Genomic DNA, 24,078 nt, shown 5'->3' on the forward strand with positions numbered 1-24,078 from the left:
TTGTTGAAGCTCTGTTTTAGGTCTTGTATGAATTTCTTTACTTCCTTAATTTGGTGTTCAGTGTTTGTTCTCAAATCACTTAGTTGATTGGTTATGGTTTCTTTGGACTCCCATTCCTTCTGTTGGGTTCCATTCAGCATTCCCTTTGTGGTCTCCCTGACTTCCTTCAGCTCTTTGTTAATGGATTCCATGAATGCCTTTAGTGATCTTTGTGTATTCTCTACCTGGTCTCTCAATTCCTGAATTACTCTTTGATTAGCTTCCTCCCGTCTGTGGGATTCCTGCAGTTCTCTTTCTTCCCGTTCGTGGGATTCCTGCAGTTCTCTTTGAGTGTTCTCTGCCTGCTCACGCCATTCCTCCCTTTCTCTTTGAGTATTCTCAAGTTGTTCACGCAAATCCTGTATCAGTTTTTGAGTAGCTTCCTCACGCTTGTGATATTCCTGTATAAACTTCTGGGATGCCTCCTCTCTCTCCCTATCACGCTCATACAGAGTCCTTTGTACATTGTCAAACTTCTCATTTATCATGTTTGCTATTAGTGTTTGTAGAGCTATTTGGGAACTCTCCTCTGGATTATTCTTTATCTGTTCTAATCCCTGATTATCAAGATTGGGAATTGAGATACCCGAATTTGCCATTTTTCTTGTGTTTTTCCGGCTTACTCGGCCCATTTGAGATGAAGATTGCACCAGTTTTGTGCTAGAACACTATCTTAAGGCAACCATCAACCAAAGTTTGCGTTTGTACAGTCAATAGTCTACAGATACAATCTAGTTCAACAGATACATCTATTCAACATCAAACAACTATAAGTTAAAGGACTTCGAACCACAGAAAAGAATTTGGAAAACCAGAAATTATTAGGATTAGGGAGAGATGTGGGTAAAAAATAGGAATAGATTGGTGTGGGGAGGCACAGGGAGAGTTAACTATGTCCTAATCACAATGCAGGAAATGGGTTGGGTAGGATGCAAGTAGAGAGAGAGAGAAAAAGAAGAGACGGAAAGGGGAATGAAGAGAGACCAGAAAAAAAATAGAAACGTAAAAATTAATGTTATTATAGAGGTTAAAAGACCGTCTATTTAGAGAGGAATGTGAATATGTTCAGAGAAGGGGAGGGACATAGAGGAGATGTGAAAAACTTTAAGGAAGGGAAAGGGAGAAGAAAAGATCAGAAGTTCAGTAGAGCTAGACAAAAAACAAAAAGATAATTAAGAAAGAAAGAAAAAGAGAAAGAAGACAAGAAAAGAAAGGAAAACGCTCATTCACATATTCCTAAAATAAAAATTATAAGATGAGAAAAAAAAAAGTTACTGGAAAACAATTATTTTTTCAGAAGAGGCAAAAATTAAAGATTAATAAAAGTTTTAGAAGGGAAAAAATTTTTATATATATATATATATATATATATATATATATATATATATATATATATATATATATATATATATATATATGGTAACAAAAAACAAAAAACAAGCAAAAAAAAGAAAAGAAGAAGAAGAAAAAAAAAAGAAAAAAAAGTCTTTTGATTTTTTTTTGGGGGGGGGAGGAGTGGGAAGAATCCTGTATCTCCCTTTTGTCTGTAACCAGTCTCTTGTTGGAGTTTCTGGTCAGCTTGAGGTCCTGTGGCTTGATTGGTTTCTTAATTTGGTTGGTTGGAAGAGGCAGAATAATGCTCTGCTTTACCCAAGATTTTGAGATCCCCCTCCCAGGTTAGTTTTCTGGGAGGGTGATCTGCTTTGAGAATCACAAAAGAGGGGGATGAGGGGATGAGGCTAGGTTCTGGGTAGAGTTGAGGCCTTTCAACAAACAGTAGCTTTTCCCTGGGGCTATTTTGTGATAAAGCTCACAGCGCCCAGCCTGGAGCCATTCTCAGGGTTTCTGTTTTTCAATTGATTGTTGAGACTGCTAGAGGGAGGGGCAGCCTCTGGCTCTGGTTACCCAGTGAGGCAAGGCACTCCAATGGCTGGTGCTTGAGCTGGGTGACTTTTCCCTGGATGGAGCTGAGTCTGGCAGGTCACTTCGCCGTTAAGTTCTTGTGACCTGCTAAATGACTCGTTTTATTCCAAGGCCTGAGCTGGAGCTAGCAGCTCCTCCGCGCTTTGTCGGTATCCAAGATGGAGATCACCGGTGCTGGGGGGGGGAGGGGTGGCCTTCCCTCCTCTGCTCCCTGAGAAGGAGTGAGGACGTCGGGTTTGTACTCACGCCGAGTCTTGGATCCTGGGTCGTCTCTGGTCTGCAAACAGCAGGATGAAGATTTCCGCTCCTTGTCGGTTCTTGTTGGTGTTGAGTAGAATCCGCTCGTCTGCTGCGTCTGGCTCCTTCATCCCGGACTCTCTGTGTCTCAGGTATGACTCCGCTGAGGTGGTCGCCGCCGCGACCCTGCCGCCGCAGCAGCAGCTGATGTGTTTCCTTGGCTTCCCCTCTCTTGTCTAACTCTCTGTCCTGTGATGGCACACTTGGTGTGATTCTCTGGCTTAGGACTGTTCACTGGAACTCTAAAACTGCTTTCTATGCGAGAGCTTGTTCAGATTCCAGCTTCTCCTCCGCCATCTTCCCGGAACCCCTGGAATTAGTTTTTCATCATTCTTTATCTCTATTACACACATTTTCTACAATGCACAAATTGTATTTATTCTGAGGAATGTACTACTGATTTACTTATATGAATACAAAAAAGACTCATATCTATGGAAACACTCTCAAGAGTTTGTGCCCTATTTGTAAAGTCTTTGTAGCAGTTTTGATTAAACCCATCACACCCACAGCTAGCTCTGTTTTAGAGCCCCATGGGAACAGTGATCCTTCAGAACTAGAGAAGACAATGAGCCATTATTCCTCCTTTCCGGCCAATACTGTGGCTTCAAAACTGCTATATATCCCTTTATGAGTAAGCAAAGAAAACAGGCTTCATAAATAATTTGATGTTTCAGCACTTTCTTCCACGACAAGCATGCAGGCTTCACACAAAAGACATATTTACTAACTAACTCAAAGAGCTCGGCTAACTGAACAAGGAGCTTTTGATGCTGGAACTCAAATTGCACTCGTATAATAGGATCTGATTGGAGCTAACAGGAACCGTTTAGTATTAGACAGGCAATTTGGCACCAAGGAACCAAATAGAATAGTGCACAGCTTGCCAGGGCCTCAGACTCTTCCCAGAGACCACCAAAGAATATCTCATCCCCCAATATTCAGAACCAATATCACCTTCCTGTGAAGACCTAAATATTTCTCATCTATTTTTGGTATGAACTCAAGCTAACCAATCCTTCTTCCATGTGCCCTCTTAACTCACTTATGAATCACCTACAGTAATTGAGCACTATGTCTACTACTGTGAGTACACAGAGCAGTTCTGTACTGGGCGCCATTAGGTACTCACTGAGTACTCACTCTGAAGTCCTCAATGCTCCAGGGTAACAAGGAAGCTGGACTTGTAGGCTCCAGGCACCACATCAACAAGTATGCACAAATGAGCACTAAAGGGCTGATGAGTTTGTCAGGCACCCTAATGCAGCAGCTGTGTGCATGCTATGCTCAGGCTTTAGTTCCCTAGTAAATCAAATGCCCAGAGGGGTGACTGGTCTGGAGCTTCTTGGAGATAAGTTTACCCCCAAGTGAGATAGGGTTCTCAGCCGTCAATCAGGATGCCGGGTTAGTATACCAACACACAAGAGACAAGGAACATTCAAGCCGAGCCCATACTCTCTGCAACCAAGGGTGCCATCCAGTAAAGCCAGAGGCAGGTAGCAGAGGCTCTGACACAAAGCCAGATTGGAAGCACTATCTACCACATAGTCAGACCTCCTTAGGACAAGCTTAGAGAAGGATTCTGTTTCTCACACTCTCTTCTCTTCCTCCTGCCTTCCTTGCCCAGATGAGGGAATCACAGCATCACCTTCTCAGCAAGATTTCCAAGTGGATCTCATAGACACAAAGCAAGACCATCATGAAAGAAAACCATCCCAATTTCTCAGAGGAGGAAATGCAGGCTGAGGCCTGGACATGTTTAAAGGAGACACATCTGGTACCTGATGTTGTCCCTGCCTTCAATGCCAATATTCATTGCCCTGCACTGCACTGTAGAAGCTATAGGAGTCTTCTACAATTACAAGGAACATCTGGGATTCTGGCACATGACCTGAGCCACTCCTGCTTGACCTACAGCTTCATATCTCCCCTATTTTCCATCCATCCATTCAAAGCAAGACCTGGGAACTGGGAGACGTTAGCTCTGTCTTCTATTCTGCCTAGGCTTTAAGAGCTACTGAAATATCAAATCCCCCATGAGGGCTGGGTGCTTCATAGATAAAGTCACAAGAGAGCCAGGCCTCCAGAAAGGACATATCTAGGTGGGCCAGGGGTATGCATATCAGGAGCACAATGTGTCTCAAGCAATGCAGATCTCTCCTGAGACCTTCCTAGAGCTAGTTACTCACAGAAGACCAGGGACCTACACTTTGGGGTCACCCAATGCCTTTTAATGGTCCCTAAACACTTCCTTACAACTCTATACATCCACCATCTCATTTGCACTCCAAAACTCCACACGCAACCTCATTAAGAGTCAGTAATTGGTGAGAAATATTGATACTTCAAATTAATTGTGTTATTAATACTATAACCAATCATAGGGTCCTAAAATAACTCTATTTTCTCTATATAAACTATACTATTAGTGCCATTAAAAAACAATTGCAAATAGACTTGTACTATATGTGGGCAAAAAAAGCAATTAAGTGAAACTCTTGAAAACTAAATGTATAACCAACAGCATATTATCAACATTTACATAATTCACATTAAAATAATGACATCCTAAAATATATTACTTTTTTTGAGGGGGGTCCCATCGTGGGGCCTGAACTCTGGGCCTAGGCGCTGTCCCTCAGCTCTTCAGCTCAAGGCTGGCGCTCTACCACTTGAGCCACAGTGCCACTTCTGGCTTTTTTCTTTTTGCTTATATGGTGCTGAGGAATCAAACCCATGGCCTCAGGCATGCAAGGCAAGCGCTCTACCACTGAGCCACCTTCCCAGCCCCAAAATATATTCATTTTAAGGGATAGACTTATCAATAAAATATTACATACCAGGCTGGGAAGATGGCTCAGTGGTAGAGCGTTTGCCTTGCAGGCCCTGGGTTAGATTCCTCAGGATCCCATAAGCAAAAATAAAAAAGCTAGAAGTGGCGCTGTGGCTCAAGTGGTAGAGCACAAGCTTTGAGCTGAAGAGCTGAGGGACAGTGCTCAGGCCCAGGTTCAGGCCCCTCGATGGGACCCCCCCAAATATATATATATATATATATATATATATATATATATATATATATATATATATATATATATATATATTACATTCCTTTTAATACTCTGCTACAGTATCTCAGGGAAATAAAATGTAGGTCTATTCATCAACTAAATACACAATCCTTTCCCATTAGCTTTTATTAATAAAGGAACTACAATTCAGTCATAAATAGGCAAATTATTACATGATTTGAGGATTAGGATGAAAAATTTGATACATAGCAAAGGTATATGATGCAGTAAAACCAGCTGGTTTATATTTTGGTCATGTGTGAACTGCCCATAGAGTAAAAGGAAGAACTTTTAGTGATGGAAGTTAAAATAAACTCTATTTTGGAACTTATTTTTCAAGAGGAAAAAGGGAAAGTATTTCAACAGAATTAAAGAGTACCAGACCCAATGAAAGGCTCCTTAAATCATGGAGGCTCTATGTTTGCTGTGTAGAAACCTCACGCCTACCATAACAAAGACCTGATACCTGCAAACTTTCCCATAATCCCTCTTCCTAGAAATGATTCAAGAATTCATAGTACTTTTCCAACTCTCTCTTTTCCAGCTCTCTCTTTCCCAACTCTCTGTCTTTCCCAGCTCTCTCTTTCCCAGCTCTCTCTCTTTTCCAGCTCTCTTTCCCAGCGATCTTTCTCAGTTCTCTTTCCCAGCTCTTTCCCAGGTCTTTCCCGGCCTTTCCCAGCTGCGTGGAGGGCCAAGATGGCCTGGTGCCAGCCAGAACAATGACTAAACCTACCCCTTACCTGAATACCAAGTGTGTGGTGCTCTTCTTACTCAGCTACCTCTTTTTAAAAATCTAACCTAAATGGTGTCGTGACTCGGATAAAGGGCTTAAATTCAGGATAGGTGGGATTCCTCTCTGTTTTTTTCCTCTTTTTTTCTTTTTTTGCTTGTTTTTCCCTTTTTGCTCTGAGGAATACCCACAGTTCTGATGGCCTTTTGCGAATTGGTCTGTCTGCTGTGGACACATCACACCGATACCATTGCTGGCCTTCTTCTCCACATCCACACCACTTCTCTACTCTGGTGAGTGAAACTACTCTCTACAATTCTCAGTTGCTCAGTCTCTGTCCAGACATGGCACCATGCCAGAGAGCTCCTACAGCCTTTAGCTGAAAAAGGCCACTCACCTCTGAAGCCTAGGATGCTTGGTTTTGGGACTTGGCCTTTTTTCTCTAGAGGGCTCTTGGGGAAGTGGGGAAGCCACACATGGTGGGTTAAGGGTTTGGCCCCATCTGACCCTTCAACTTCCACCAAGCTTACTACTCCATCCATCTATTCTAAGGTATCTTGCTAACAAGTTGCTCTTTTTCAGGCCCTGGTAAGTGAGGCCCAACCATCTGATGTGCTTTGTTACCAAAGATGTCTACACACTGTTGTCAATGCTTGATAGGAAATGTACTCGGTATCTTGCCCATGTAATTGTAACCCCTCTGTACAGTATTTTCACAATTAAAAAAAATTCAGGTTTTGAGTTTTGCCTTTTTTGTTTTATGTTGTGTATTCTACTACTAACTACGTGGTTTTAAAATACTGAGCCTATCTGTGCTAAAATTTTCATCACATCTAACAAGTTTAGTCATTGCAGAATATTTGTTGGTCAATTCTTGATAAGGACCAGGTAAGCTCTATTCTCTATTCTATTTGATCTCCTTGTTGATTTATTGGAAATAATAAAGGGCCTTTGTGGCAAAGATTGCAGTTCAAAGGCAGCCTGGGCTGAAAAATCCCTAAGACTCCATCTCCCAACTAACCTGAAAAGAGCCAGGTTGGAAGCACGGCTCAAGACTCTTATCTCTAACCAGCCAAACACTGGAAATGGTACTTTAACTCAATGTGATAGAGCATTAGCCTTGAGTAGAAGTGCTCAGGGATAGTGCCCAGGCCTTGAGTTCAAACCTCCTTGAATACCAACTGGGACAACCATCCCAGCAACGAGCACCTAGACTCAGCCAGTCTGGGGAACAAGGGACCATGGATAGGTGTAAGAGGAGAAGTCAAACAGCTACTTTGTGCCTGCCCTTTCAAAATTAACCACAGTTGGGAGGTCAATAGAAGTAAGAAGCCTGCCCATCCAATGTCTATACCTGTCTACCTATTAACTGAACAGGAATTTATATTCTTGTCTTTGTCACTTGACTTATCCTCTACCTAGTTGCCAGATATCATAAGTAGCTAGAGACATTTCAACCAACATTTTCAGTCCTTCCTCTTGCCATTTATTTGCTCTCTAGTATTTTTTCCAGCCCTTCAATGCCTCATGATACCTCTCCAGAGTTCATCTAAGGACTCACACCACCAAGGGACAGCAGCTGCTCAATGCCTTCTCTGGGAGGGGACCAAATTTCAGACTTTTATCCCTAATGTCAATGCCCCTGTTCAGCAGGAAGTAGCCAGAGAGAATCCGTGCCCCATTTCATGATTATTAAAAGACTGGAATGTAAGGTCTGCTCCTGGATGGAGAGCAAAGTCTCCACTGAGTACCTGCATTACCTAGGTGCCTGGAACGCCTGGAAGAGGTCACATCTGCATCCACTGAGGTCACATCTGAATTTGATGTGGCCACACCTTTTTCCACCCATACCCCAGATAAGGCCTAACCCAGGCCCAGATGCTCTCTTTCCCAACTCTCTCTCTTTCCCAGCTCTCTCTTTCCCAGTTCTCTTTCCCAGCTCTTTCCCAACTCTTTCCCAGGCCTTTCCCAGGCCTTTCCCAGCCTTGTGGAGGGCCAAGATGGCCTGGTGCCATCTTGAATAAACCTACCCTTTACCTGAATACCAAAAAAAAAGAATTCATAGTAGTTCTTAAAATCTAAAAACATATGGACACGTTTCTCAGCAGAGGAAGCAGGAAAACCCAGACAGCCCTTCCAATATTCCCATGTGGTGTTTCAAAAATCACTAATGATGAAGGAAATGGTGGCCTTGAATTTCATGAAGGCCATTCAGTGGGCATGAGGGGTTTATTTAGATTCATTCTCTTAATTTGTGTACTTTTGGCATTATTGGCATCTGACTCAGTGTTTCATTCTTGATAATCAAGTGCTCTACCACTGTAGCCATGCCACATCCCTTTGTGTGATGCTTTATGCCAAGACCAGACATTCTGGGATCCTCCTACTTGCATGTCATGCCACACTTGGATGCCAGATGCATGCCACCATCCTCAGCTTTTCAATTTTTTTCCCCATGCTATCCTGAAAGGTCAATGCTCCTGATTTTAGCCCTTCCCTGTAGCTGGGATGAAATTTTTATTAAAAACAAAATTAAGAGCCTAAATTTGGTTTTTAAAAAGTTCAATACATGTGTTACAATTTTCTCCCAAAACATAAAATCCTGTGCTTCTAACTTTAAAATACTTAGCCAGCTAAGGGGTATTATGCATTTTGAATGTCTAACAACCACCCCAAAGTGGGCTGGCTACACACATTCCCATCACATCTATGTTCATGATTTGCCCAATAGTGACTGCTCTGACCCTGAGCCCCTTCACTTTCTCACAGTCCATCTCTAAGCAACTCTCAATAAAATCTGCATGTCAAGTACCCCATTTCCCAAACCCTACCTGCATCATGACATATAGAATCCACCTCACCTGAGAACCTGAAATCGTTCTCACCAAATACCTGGCAAACTCATCTATGAAACCACGAGCCTGGTTTGGTCATTCACTTACATAACAACGTGACAGCTTCCTGGCTTTGTGGAGGGAAGCTACACTGAATCAATGTGAAATAGCAGTCAAAACCGTGAAATCAACAACAGATACATGCTTTGTATCTGGTGAAAGACTGTGCTCAGGGAAGACTCAAAACAGTCCCTCCAAACAGACAATTCAATGTGACAAGTGTAGTGACCATTGGATTCACAATCCTGTGTGCACATACTGAGTTGGAATCTCCTTCTCTACAGGCTTGATAGGAAAATAGTCACTACACCCCCTAATATGGTGACACCTTCTCTGAAACCATTTGAGGCCTGAGCGACATGGGAAGGATTGGACATGAATCAATGGAAGCCACTGCACAGCCCAAAGTTCCTCAGGGTTCTGGAAAGGGACCTCTCCTGATGGTGAAGGATATCAAGGCCTTTCTTTCAGGAGCCAAGGCAAGATAACCCTAACTTCCCTGCAGGTGCAGACACTTACTTTGAGATACTCTTGCTGAATGACACCACCACACAAGCGGAAGAGTGAGGTCTCCAGAGAACGCACTTAGGGAAGAACAGTTGCAAATCGCACCATAGGTTGGATCTGACAGGAGCCTGCTGTTCACTGGCACCAATGTGACAGGATAGCATCCCATTTTCCAGGCCCTATGGTAGCACAGGAGGGGGCTCTGCCTTGGAATGCTCTGTCCCCCATACGTTATTGGTTCAACAGAGGTGAAATCCACGAATAGAATTCCTCAGAACCTTCTTGAAGGCCCTTGGTGCCTTTCTTATCCAATCGCTGCCTCCAACAGTGACTGGAAGTAGCCTCAGCTTCTGAAGGACCCCCCAGCTTCTGTCTGACTGGTGGCTTCCAGTCAAGCACACAGGCACTGGCCCTCTTCTTGAATTAGATGGGCCTCACTTGTCTCATCTGAGGGCAAGCCACAGAATTATGGCTTGAGTCTGAAGAAGGTCTAGTCACTGCCACCTTTGAGCTCCTGCAGTTATGAGCTGCCATGTGTTGAGGCCACCAGAGACCATGTATACACGACAGTCTCTGAGGACTCCACACACAGATGCCCAGTCATTCTAGCATTTCAGGTGCCCTGCCAAACACTTAAGGGAATGGCTACAGGAAAAGCAGACCAACTCAACAGAACCAGCTTAGACTAATTTGTGATATTTCAAGATCATGATGCTTCCTTTGCTCTAGACACAAGATAATTATGCCAATTGCAAAAACAGAGCAACTGCTATCCTGTCACAACTAAAAGTGTGGTGTTCCCACTATCTGTTTCACTGGTGCTGTCCTGGGACTGGTTGCTCTGCCACAAATTGGGTGTCTCATGCAGTCCCTGACATCTGCTCAGGAGGTGGGAAAATACAACCACCTACAAAAAAGGGAAACAAATCACACTACTTTGGCTGAATTTGAACCATGATCCCTCACATCTCAGCTTTCTGAGCAGCTAAGATTATAGCAATGAACCCCAGCTCACAAGAAAACACCGAGTGTTTATTCTTAATAGCGAAGTGTATGCCCTTAGAGCAAGGCATGCAGGCTGGTGGTGAGGGCCTGGCTTTGAATCCTGGCTTGTTTGATCTCATTGTTAGAATATGGTGGTAATGGGATTACCTTCCTTAGCTGGGTACTGAGGGGGAACTGTGGGAAACTTAACATATTAAGGACATTTGGGACAATGACCAATGTCAATGGTCAATAGACAATGGCCAATAGACAATGGCCAGGGCATGTGGGCATGATCAGTTTGAAGGGCAAACATTCTGCAAACAATTCTTATTGCAAACACATTGCCTTCAAAGCCATTGCATGATTTATTAAAAAGGGAGTAAGGGATGCTAGTCTGGTTCTGGAAACAGATGTAACCCAAATTGCTGCCAATTCCTCAGTGAGACCTGGGAACGCATGATCAATAGGCAGAAAGTGGACCACAATATGTGGGTATGGACAAAGTTTGTTGACATATCACATGCTGATTTACAGCATACAGACCTAAAAGTAGCTCTTCAGACAAAGAGAAGAAAGTTAACTTTACAGAATTTCATACGAACACAGACAATTAGAGGTAATTTTAAGTCAGTAAGCAGGAAGAATTAAACCTTGTCAACAAATGTGAAGTAGCTCCAGTGATCAGAGTTTGCAAAGAGTAAGCAAGGCACAGGTGAGCTTCCTTAGACACACAAAGAGAGTCTCTGGGCATTGTTCTATAGAATTAACAGGGGAGAATAATCGCACTTCCTGCAAACCTTCACCTGAGTCTGGCAGCTGGGCATCAGGCCTTTGCCCTGACATGGAGAAAGGGGAGTCCCTCTTATTTCCCCCAGAGGGAATACATGCAGGCATGTGCACACTCATGGCACGTAAGACTTCAGATGGGGTCATGAGAATCAATGCCCCCAACTAACTTGCCTACTTGGTTCCTACAGCTGTAGAGCTCCATCTTCCTCACACCAACATTTTGTCCTTGTGACTGCCCAGAGACAAGAAAGTTTCCAAACAACTGGAAAGGGTTGCCTTCCTGGAGAGCTCTGATTGGAGAAGAGGCTTGGTCATGAGGACTTCCCATTGGTGGGTTCCAGTGCTGATGTTCTGTGACCTTCCCAAAAATCTTACACCTTCCCTCCCCTACCTTTCAGAATGACAGCACAAAAGCCATTATAAACACCTGTCTCTACTTTACCCTAACCCACTTTCTTATTTCAAAGGGTAGGGGTTGGGGGCATAAGTTTGCATCAGGAAGCTAAGCTAACAAACAACAAAATAACTTGAGTTTAAAAAGATCTTAACCCCAGGAATACCTCCCTGAGAAGGAGGAGAAATGCTTTTATGGACTTCTTCAGAACTGTGGTATTCAAAATGGAATGCTACAGACAAACCAATGGGGTTAAGAAGTAAGATGCAGGCTGAGCATCTCTAATCTGAGGATCTTGTGTTGTGATGCTGTCTCAAGTGAGAAGATTCCACATTGGGCTTCCTGTGACTGTGGCCATCAAAATAGGAGCACGCTGCTATGGGCTCATGCCTGTAATGCTAGCTGAGATATAAGGATGTCTACAGTTCAGAGCCAGTGTAGGTAGAAAAGTCTCTGAGATTCTGATCCCCAATTAACCACAAAAATGTAGACATGGAGCTGTGTCTCAAGTAGTAGAGCACTAGCCTTGAGCAAAAAGCTCAAGGTAAGTGCTCAGTTCCTTAGATCAAGCCTCAGGTACAACACAAAAGGAAATGAAAACAAAAAACATCAAGGCACACTAAAAGTATATAAAGTTATCTTCAGTCTAGGTATATAAGTAATGAATGCATTTTATGTTTAGAATTAATCCCAGCACGAAGTTACCTTATCACATATATGCAAATGTTCCAATATCTGAAATTCAAAATATCTCCTTTCTCAAGTATTTTGTAGGAAGGACAGTCAATGTGTTTTAAATTTTCTATTATTAAACCATTCTTTAAATTTTTCCACATTCTATATGTCATATAATTCTTAACATTACTTAAATAGAAATAAGCAAACATCTAACTGCAGACGACATGTGCCTATTGTGCTTTCCATGCTACCAAATTCCTTAATCCTTGTCCACAGTACTAAGAAATGGGTACTACTGAAGAAGAGATTAAAAACATTTCTCTATTTCAGGTGGTGTACAGTCTGAGTATTCAAAGGTAAGTCAGGATATGTCGTATTTCTTAAAGCTATACCCTTAAAAAGCAGACATCAGAATACAACACAGGAGGTACTTCCTAAGTACTCATTGGATGAGTAAGTGATGGGCACTCAAGACTGCTAGATTCTCTTTCCATAGAAGGGATTATTATGTTATATTAAAAGATAAGAAGTGAAGAACAGAACACATGGGAGAACTTTTGCAGCCATGCTCCTTTTTAACCTCATCTCCATATACAGTACTGAAGATCCCTTCAGATGTTAAAAGGGAAGGCAGAGGAAAAGAGAACAATCACCTGGAGATTACAGAGTTTCATCCAGTCAGGACTTAATCTGTTTTATGTCCCAAGTTCTATCTGGAGGCTGATGAATATCAGTCCCAGATGAATGTCAATCAAAATGTAGCTCTCAATTACAACTCCCCAAAGAACTTTCAAAATTATGCCAATTGTATTATTCTATACTCTGTAGAAACTAACCCAAATGTCACCTTTCCCAGGTCAGAAAGTATGTGCCCAATGGCCAAGTTCACCAAACTCCATGCTAGACAGGCCTTGTTTATATTGCTCTTAGAAACATGTACATCCTGAATTACCAGAAAGAAACAAGAAAAATGATTCAGAAACCAGCCTGTTGGCATAAACTGCATCACATCAACACCTAAGTAGTTTCTTTATGTGGCTCCATTCTCTGCCCTTCCCAGGGCTTTACCCAGGGACTCTGAGCTAAATTTTTAATATATACATACACATACATATGTATGTACTTATGCATATATGCATATATATGTATGTACATGCATTTAAACACATATATAAATACAAATACACACAAATTATCATAACAAATAACACTGACTGCCTCCCCATAAAAGAAGTAAGGTTTCCTGAAGCTGAATTCCAGGTCTAATAAACAGAACAAGAAAACTTCTAGATGTAAAGTGAAGGCTCTCAACCTGTAGAGATATTTTTCTATGAAACCAATCAAAATAAGAATCATACCCTTCCAGTCTTCAAAGACAGTTCTTTTTACAGGAATTATGCATAGAGATGCAAAACATAAAGTTGTCTTTTGTCTTAGCTCATGAAGGTAAACTCCCTCTAGAATAAACTACTGAGCCTAGATCATACATTGTATGTTGAAGAATTTAAATACTCAATGCATATTATTGAAATTAATTCATAGTCATGCCTAAGAAATTAATTTACCTCTGCCCTGTTTTCTTTATGTATAATGTACCATGAAATCAAAGAAATAATAGTACAAGTTAAAAAAATACCTATTCCAATGTGGGCAATATGAAAAAAAATTACTAAGGAAAATAGAGATACTCAAAAGTAACAATCAGTATGGAAATAAATCAATAGTCAAACTTGTGAGTAGCTGTCAATTGCTTAAAACATTACACCCAGACGTAAACCATTTTATCTTTTCAGAAGGTTCACCATCTCTATAGTAAAATAACCATTTACTCCAATATCCCCCAGCATTTTTGAGGACATGAAGGTTAACAATACATTTTAGAGCTAATTGTCTCTCTGGAGCATTTTTCTCATCAGAGGACTTTTCCATTTTCTACTCAGCACAACCCGCTCTGTGCCCTGCTTGTCAAAGGCAGGCTCCAATCCCACAGGCATGCCCATGCCTGGAAAGTCCATCGCTAATCCCCAATGGCTGAGCTCACACTCAACACTCTCCATTTCATCTGCAGTTTCTATTGTAACCAAAGGAAAAAGCCAAAGAGCAAGACACAAACAGACCAGAACAGCAGCCACAGACAGTGCTGAAGTCTGAAATGGGACTTAATATTTATGAAAAAAAAACATTCCTTAGGTTGAATCAATAGCTCCAAGTTCCCAGCTGCACCTGGGCATGGGCAACCCCTCCTGCTGCACAGCATGCCCTCTTCATTCATTGGTTCAGCATCTTGCATCATGGTTGAATCAGTCTTACCCAAGGAAAGGAAGAAAAGGAATGACATCTGCTCTGTTCTCTGCAATTTATCAGCTCTAGTTTTCTCATCCAAGAAACACATATGTCCAGTCCCTTCCTCACACACAGTCTTTGTTCTAGCACTGCAGAACTGCAATTCTGGGGGAAGAGAGAGTCATACAGTGTTATCTTAGCTCTTGCTTGTTTATGAAGTGTTCTAAACCCAAGGAAGAAACATTTAGATTGGAGACATGTAAAAAAAAGATTTCTGTTCTAACTAATTTGTTTCAAATTTTAAGGATACAGTGAATTTGGAAGCCTGCTAGCAGAGACATGGTTTTTTGCAGTTTGCTCTCTACCTTTTGAGTCCCCCTGTATCCTGGTTAGAAAGACCAGAGAATTCATATAATCCATTCTATCGCTTGTGTCAAAATAGCCCATTTTTAATTAGTTTTTTTTATTGTGAAAATACTGTACAGAGGGGTTACAATTACATGGACAAGATAATAAGTACATTTCTTATCAAGCATTGTAACCTCCTCCTCTGTTTAACCTTCCCATTCCTTCTCATTTTCCCGCCCCCTCCACCAAATCCCCCTGCACCCCCAACAAAGTTGTAAAGTTCGTTTTCGACAAAACACTTGTACATCTCATTGTTGCAATGGGTCCACCTGTATCCCTATTTAAACGATTTGTTTTTCCCCTTCCCCTCCACAAATTATACCGACATCAAATACAGTGAAAGCAGGGGTTATACTGTGGGGAAGGGACATACATAGCAACAAAGAAATAATCTTATAAATGTTAGAAACAATCGCATGAAAGAAAAAAAAACATTTGAATATATATTTTAGGTTTCATTTCCCTAACATCACCTTATCTGACGTTTACTGCTTAACTCAGACATATACTAGATATTGCAAATAAGGGAAGCCATGGGACCTATGTTTCTCTGGGCCTGGATTACTTCACTTAATATAATTTTTTCCAAGCCTTTCCATTTCCTAACAAATGGGGGCAATGCCATTCTTTCTGATGGAGGCATAGAATTCCATTGCGTGTGTGTGTGTGTGTGTGTGTGTGTGTGTGTGTGTGTGTGTGTGTGTGTGTGTGTATACCACATTTTCTTGATCCATTCATCTACTGAGGGGCATCGGGCTTGGTTCCATATCTTAGCTATAGTAAATAATATTGCAATAAACATAGTCATGCTGGTAACTTTAGTGTGGTCTTGTTTGTAAACATTTGGGTAAATGCCCAAAAGTGGGATTGCTGGGTCATAGGGGAGCTCTATGTGGAGTCTTTTGAGGAACCTCCACACTACTTGCCAAAGTGGTTGAACAAGTTTACATTCCCACCAACAATGCAGTAAGATTCCCTTCTGTCCGCATCCCCTCCAGCATCTGTTGTTATTAGAGTTCGTGATTTTAGCCATTCTAACTGGAGTGAGGTGGTATCTAAGTGTTGCTTTGATTTGCATTTCTTTTATGGAGAGGAATGTTGAGCATTTCTTCATGTGTCTATTGGCCATCCTTCTTTCCTCTTCAGAGAAGTTTCTCTTTAAGTCTTTAGCCCACTTATTTCTTGTGCAGTTGTTTCTTTGATGATTTGTTGTTGGGGGATTTAATTTTTTGAGTTCCAAGTATATTTTAGATATGAGACCCTTGTCCGTTGTATGGCTAGTTTATCTTCTCCCAATCCATGGGCTTAAAAATAGCCCATCTTGAAGGCCAAATCACCTTCAATACTTTGCAGGGAAAAGGAATGATATCCCTTATCCATTCTCTTGTTGAGAGTTAACATAATGTGGCAAATTCCTCCCATCCTTAGCCTCATTTTCCTTAGTCCAGAATTTCTGTTTAGCAGACCACTGTTAGTCTCACTTCCAGCTTCATGAAAGATACTCTCCTTACAGGCCATCTAAGTCAATGTTAACACCTCCTTCTTTAGGACAATAGTCTAGATTATTGGGATTGGAATTCAAATTCAGGAACGCTATTTCCAAAATGGAACATCTGGTTTACTCACGCTCCTGAGACCTACACCAAGTCTTAGCATTGAACCTTAGCTCAGTCCCCTGCAATAGCTGATCATATTCCTCATCCTACCAATGGCTGCTCACTTTTGGTGGGAGGATCATTCAAGCCCAGGAGTTGAAGGACATCCTGGTTAACACACACAGGAAGATTCAGTCTCAAAGAAACAGGTGCAGAACTTCTCTAACAGAGGCTCTGCTTTTAATCCCAAGTACTAAAAAAACAATACTAACCTAATGCATAACAACTTTTTACTAATAATCAATCTCTTTTAATGCACAAATTATAAGTATTCTTTTTAAGCATCAAACTTTAATCTGCAAGTTTATAAAGATTCCAGATTACTGTAGAAGAAAGGCATGCTTAGGTTCCTCGCTCAGTGAAGTAAGTTTAGAAGTAGGAAGCAATTTCAAGTCATTTCTTACCTTAATACAAGGACATCAAAGACATGTTACTAACACTCATTAACTTTGCTATGCCTGTCATCCACCTTGAAAGCTTTTGTGTTGCTGCTGAAGATTTTCCACTATTCACTCATTTGCTTCAATGGGGACTTCTTTTCACATAACAGGATTATTTCCTCCATGCAGTCCTGGAAAGGTATGAAAACAGGAAGCTCCATTATTACTCGACCTCGCTGTTTTCTTTTTTTTTGTGCTTGTATGAGAACTTGAACTCAGGGCCTGGGTACTATCCTCTAGTTTTATCTGTCAAGATTGGTGTTCAATCCCTTGAGCTAAGGCTATATTACCACAGTTTTGATGGCTAAATGGAGATAATTGTGTGGAATGGCTTTCAAATTCAGTCTTCAGATAGCAACCTTCTGAGTAGGATTAGAGAGGTGAGACTATAGTGCCCAGCCCCCAGAAGCATTTCTTCCTTAGAAGTGGTGCTGTGGTTGAAGAGGTAAAGCACCAGCCTCGAGAACACAAAGGGCCAGGGCCAGTGGCCAGGCTCTGAGTTCAAGCCCCACCACTGAGAAAAAAAACACTTAAATGAAATGAAACTATTATTTTAGATATGAGACCCTTGTCCATTGTATGGCTAGTGAAGATCTTCTCCCAATCCCTGGGCTTTCTATTGATTTTGCTAGCTATGTCCTTTGCCATGGAGAAACTCTGCAATTTCATGAAAGCATATTTGAACAAACTTTCTTTGATTTGTTGTGTTTCTGGATATCTATTAAGAAAATTTTGGCATACACTAAGGAAACCCAGGGTTTCTCCTATTCTGTCCTGTAATGTTTTCAGGGTGTCTGCTTTGACTCTGAGGTCTTTGGTCCATTTGGAGTTGATTCTGGTGCTGGGTGATATATAAGGATTTAGCTTTAGTTTTCCACAAGTAGGTAACCAGCTTTGCCAGCACTATTTACTGAAGAGGTTGTCTTTCTTCAATTCTATTTTTGAGTTCCCTTATCGAAGATTAGATGGGTTCATTTCTGGGGTTTCAATTCTATTCCATTGGTCCTGAGGTCTGTTTTTGCGCCAGTAACCACCTGTTTTGATTACTATGGCTTTGTAGTAGAGTTTGAAATTTGGTACTGATATTCCTCCAACATTGTTCTTTCTGATAAGGATCATTTTTGTTGCTGCTTAGTGGATAGTGAAGTTAAAGAATTACTTGAAATTTAATTATCTTATATTTATAAGGTTATACAAAGTGAAACCTCATTTTAAACTGAGAAATGCATTCTTGCTAAAGTAGTCATTGCATAATCATTTCTCTTCTACTGGAGTTATTGTTTGGCTTTTTATTTTTATTTTTATTTTTGTTGTCCATGAAGCTTGAACTTTGGGCCTGGCCCCTGTACCTGTGCTTCTTTGAGCTCAAGGCTAGCTCTCTATCACTTGAGCCATAAGGCCACTTCCACTTATTTTTGAGTAGCTTATTGAAGAGTCTCAAGAACCACTATCCTCAATTCTCAAGTTCCTGAGTAGTTAGTATTACAGGCATGAGCCAAGCCACTAGCACCTGCCTTGGGCTAACTTTCTAAATGAAATTGTGTAAGAAAAAAAATGTCTGTTAGTAAGGATCAGTAAAAATTTCCCTCTGACTTTGGAAACATTTTTTCTTGGTTTGTGTATTTTTCTTGCTGGTGGCAATCAAATTCAGAATTTCATGCAAACTAGGCATACTATCACTAGCCATACCTGGAGTTATTCTGTGTTCTATTTATTTTAATTTTGAGGGCTGATTCTGGGACTTGAACTCTGGGTCTGGGCACTGTCCCTAAGCATTTTTGCTTAAGGTTACTACTATGCCACTAAAGCTACAGCTGTGTTTCCAACTTTTTGGTTGTTAATTGGAGATAAGACACATAGATTTTTCTCCCTTGGGTCAGCTTTGAACAGAGATTCTTAAACTTCAGCCTCTTGACTGGCTAGGATTATAGACTTGAGCCACTAGCATACACTTATGTCTTTAAAATATATCCATTAGTAACAATAATAAATGACTTATTATTACTACAGGATCACACCTACAATGCTACCTACTTGAGAGGCTGAGATCTGTAGATCATCGTGTAAATACATCATGGTTATACAATTCAAAGTTCATTAATTTTTGTATGTGCTGGCCCTAAGGATTGAGGGCTTCAATTCAAAGCTTGAGCACTATTTTTGAGCTATAGTACCACTTCCAGGTTTTTCATAGTAGTTTTTCAAAGTAGTTCATAGGACTACTGGACTTTTCTGCCCAGGCTGGCTTTGAACTGCCATTTGTATCCTCCTGAGTAGGATTTAACCAGAAAAGCCACACTGAAGGTGTACACATGCTCAAATGGTAAATGCTAACCTTGGCTGGAAAAAGTTAAGAGGATTCAAGCCCCAGTATTGGCACATATACACTTATATGCATGCATGTGCATACACACACACACACACACACACACACACACACACACACACACACACACACACACAAACCAGACTCCTATACTCAGTTCCCCAGGATGAAAAAAAGGTAAAAATAACAAATTATAAGATGGATGATTATTTTAAGTAGCTTCAATAGTTACTAACATGGCTATATTGTGGCTTAGGTGGTAGAATGCTTTCCTCCCATACACCAGTTCAATTCCCCATGTTGTTCAAACCAAACCACACAAACAAAAACACACAAAGAAGCATATCATACAAAAGATATATAATACTATGTAACAAACATTAATCATTAAAAAATAACTGAAAAACAGCAAAATACAGCCATGTCAAAATCATGCATGGGGGGCTGAGAAGGTGGCTCAGTGGTAGAGTGCTTGTCTTGCATGCTTGAGGCCCTGGGTTCGATTCCCCAGCATCACATAAGCAAAAAGAAAAAAGCCAGAAGTGGCGCTGTGGCTCAAGTGGCAGAGCACTAGCCTTGAGCTGAAGAGCTGAGGGACAGTGCCCAGGCCCAGAGTTTAGGCCCCATGACCGGACCTCCAAAAAAAATTCATTCATGGGAATACTCAATATCTAAAGAATGTATTGTTTTCTATCAAATCAATCTATAAATTGAATGGAATTTTATGAGAAGTCTTATCAGGACTTTTTATAGTTTCAGGCTGCATAGCTTAGAAAAAATGAGACCTGGAAAATGACATCTAGGAACTCTGATAGAAATAATACATTTAGAATAATACATGCACTATCTTCTTTGCTTCTAACTCAGGATGCATTCATCATCTTAAGGATAAGCATCTGTTCTATGGCAAAAATATATGCATTCTTTCCTGTAAGAAATTCACTAAAGGGGCTGCGAAGGTGGCTCAGTGTTAGAGTACTTGCCTTGCATGCATGAGGCCCTGGGTTCGATTCCTCAGCAACACATAAGAAAAAAGAAAAAAGCCAGAAGTGGCGCTGGGGCTCAAGTGGTAGAACACTAGCCTTGAGCTGAAGAGCTGAGGGACAGTGCCCAGGCCCAGAGTTCAGGCCCCATGACTGGACCCTCCCCCCCAAAAAAAGAAATACACTAAAGACTGAATCACCAAATAACCAAGAACTCAGATGGTATAACCCCAGAGTGATTAAGAGCAAAGATAAACACCTATATATATGGCTTTATGACAGGACTTGCTTTTATTATATAAATGCCACTGATGTCAAAGAGCTCTTTGCGCCTACTGTTAAGAGCACTCACACTCTGAGTGTGCCTCTGTCTTCCTGTTTATCTGCTTATCTGTTTGTTTGCTTGCTAACTCAATAAAGTATTGCCAAGTTTTCTTACCATGGTGACTACTCTGCAAATTTTTATTCTGTGACCAAGCACCCTAAGTCAAGAGTTCCTACTGATAGAGGGAAACTTCCCCAAACCTCACCTGGACCCAGTGACTGTTGTTCCTCAAAGGTATGAGGTGAGTTGCTGAGTGGTAGAGTGCTTGCCTTAAATGCAAGAGACTCGGTGTTTGGTCCCCGCTAACAGAGGAGGGGAAGGATTTCTAAAGATCAAAAGACACAAAGAATATGAAAGAACAATTTTGGGGACACACCATAACTCAAAATGAGGATTTGTTATACTAAAGCCTAGTAATCAAGACAATCTGGTATTACAGCTGAAGAAAAAGAATTACACAGGGTAGAGAATTGAGTACAAGCCCATGTAGAATCCTGAGATTTGACATTAGACTATTCAACAAATAGCTACTTGGATGAGCTATCTATTTATATGGAATAAGATACAAAATAGACCTTAACTTAAAGCCGTAGCAAACAATTCCTAAAAACAAAGAGGCAAAGGTAGAAAGCAACACTTAAAAGCTTTAAGAATGAAATAAGAGTACATTTTAAGAATGGAGATTTTCCCCAAGGAAATGAATACAAAGGTCGGAAAATATCAATAAGTTTACATTACAGCAACACCTTTGGTTGAGTAAGTAATATCAAGAAAAATATAAACATCCTCTCTTAAGGCTGAAGACATTTAAATAGTATGTATTCAACAAAGGAACATTTCAATCAAGAAGATGACAGATAGGATACATGATATTGAATAAAATATCTGAGCATGCAATTCACAAGAAAAGGCATATGTGATGTGGCAATATTTATGAAAAATATTCTATCAGGAACAATAAAGAGATATCACACTTGTCAGACGAGGGAAACGTTAAAAATATACTGGACAATACCAAATGATTGGAGAAGGATTATATAAGAATATATGTGGATATTGATACCAACTTTATCATTATGCAAACTGCATATAGAGGAGTAAAAGTTATCAAACACCACTGACTAAAATTCATGAAGAAAATTTTCATACATAATATGAAGTACATCACAATTAATATGCACTGTCATAAGTATTTGTGATGATTTTTAGTACACTGGAAAATTTTTCAAGGAAGAAAAAAGGGGGTAAGAAGCCTTAATAAGGACCCTCACTTGTGAAATAACTTCAAGTACCCCACTACTTACTAGTTCGTAATGTTTTCTTTTTTGTTTTGCAATTCAGTTCCCACAGGGCAAGGGCAGGAGAGGAACAGCTTCCTTTGAATTGGGGTCATCTGCAAATGGTACCTGCATCTAGGACAACACAAATCATGAAGCTAGAGGTTTGCAAGATTAAGAAAAACAGGCTACTGGGCATGACCTGTTTGTGGAAGGGGAAGCACTGGATGGGGTGAGCAACAGTATCCCCTGCTCAGGGCTCATAATCCCAGTATATAGGCTATAGTTGGGAAGGGTGGTGGACATACTCCAAGCTCCAATGTGCCATCTCTTCTGCCCTCTAGAGCCCACCCTTAGTCCAACTGGCACCACATAGACACAATCATGTGTCCACATTCCATGAATGGGTTCCCATAGAATGGCAGGGTGGGAGCAATCTTTACATGAAAATGGATATATCTCAGATGGCACTGTCTCTGAGGCTGACAAATCATGAATAAAGAGTTCCTTTACATGAACAAGAAGAGGTCCTCACTATGAAGTCACTGTACCAGGTAAACGACTAGTTAGGGAGGTAGCAACATACCCAGATCTAAGTTAATAACCCCAGGCTACAAAGGAATTACAGGGGTATGGACACAGGACCAGGCCCAATATGCCCACAATCAGGCCTATCTGGCATCATGTATGTGCCCTCTTATGAAAGTGTGTACTGGCGCATAGGCCTATCAGAAGGGACCAGCAAGACAGTAGTCCACATGGTGAAGAGCAAGCTACCAGGCACGACCTCTCTTTAGCAGGAGTAAGCACATTTAGGAAGGTAGGCAGCACCCCAAGTCCCAGGCATATAAGCCCGGCTCCACAGGCCTGTGAAAGGGATGTTTTACAGTCTCCAACCCCATCCTTTTTCTCTTGGGTCCAAAAACACCTAGGACCTATCTAATTTAAAAATAGGTTAAGTGCTTTCATGGGAACATGTGTATACACATGCACAAAATCCCTGACCCATGATTTCATTTTCACAGGACAGAGGAGGGAATGGAATCACTTACTTTGAATTGAAGGCCTCCCAAGGCTACACTGAAATTAGCCAGCTAAGGAAAAAGGACAAGCTATGGCTTCCCTTCTTCTGGATCCAATATATTGTACAACAAGGCCACTCTGGCACCACATTTGTGCCCTCCTGTGAATGTGTATACACACATGCACAACACATATCACAACTGGATTCCCACAGTTCCAACCGGGAGTGGAACCACTTACTGAGAAGGACATAGGCACATATAGCTGCACATGGGCTGACTCATACCAGAAAGCCAGAGGTCCCAAAGTGAAGAAAAACTGGCCGCCTTGTATGGCTTCCCTGTAACAGGATAAGCCCTGGTTAGAAAGTGCAGCACCATGCCAAACTCCAGCCCCGTAATCCCAAGCAGCACAGGCCATACTCTGCAAGGGAGACATGAAAGACCTACTCTCTATGCTTTTCTTCCCTTGGGCTGGCATCAGCACCCAAGTGGGAAAATCTTGCCACAGGTCCTTGTGTTCCACAAACTGGTGTATACACAAGCACAATGATATACTCACTCAACCCCACACAAATATTCAGTTACCACAAAGGAAGAGTGGTCCTATTTGCCTAGAAACTAGGGCATCTGGAATGGCACTGTCACCTCGGTCTTCAGAGAAGGACCTGCAAGATGTTAGTCCAAGAGGGAAAGAACAGGGTTTTGGGTATGCTCTCCCTGTAGGAGGAGGATCACTGGTTGTGGAAGGTGGACGCATGCCCACTTCGAATCCCACAACCCTGGGCTATACAGGACACAGCTAAATAGCAAAACAGGACAGCTCATAGTCAAGGAATCTCCAAGTCTTCTTTCACTTTGGTACTATAATATATAGTATACAACCAGTCAAATCTGACACTATGTACATGCCTTAGTGTGAATGTGTGTACATACATGCACAACTGCTCACCAGTGATTTGGTTCCCACAGTGTGGCAGGAGATGTCTAACATAAAATGAAATGGGGGGCATGTGGGATGGCATCTGTTGTGGCCTGGCACAGATCAGGAAT

General features: G+C 41.3%; 1 long non-coding RNA gene across 1 annotated transcript in view; it reads right to left on the reverse strand.

Annotated features, from left to right (window-relative positions):
- Positions 1-22,096, reverse strand: part of LOC138822488 (uncharacterized) — a 95,865-nt gene extending 73,769 nt beyond the window's left edge. Inside the window, exons 1-2 of the long non-coding RNA XR_011370475.1 lie at positions 22,031-22,096; positions 17,057-17,223 (exon numbers count right to left, since the gene is read on the reverse strand). This is a non-coding gene — a long non-coding RNA (uncharacterized lncRNA). The remainder of the gene's footprint in view (positions 1-17,056; positions 17,224-22,030) is intronic.
- Positions 22,097-24,078: the final 1,982 nt, after the last annotated feature.

Source organism: Dipodomys merriami, unplaced genomic scaffold (assembly GCF_024711535.1).
Source record: "Dipodomys merriami isolate MVZ:Mamm:240054 unplaced genomic scaffold, mDipMer1.0.p SCAF_1102, whole genome shotgun sequence".
Lineage (NCBI taxonomy): Eukaryota > Metazoa > Chordata > Mammalia > Rodentia > Heteromyidae > Dipodomys > Dipodomys merriami.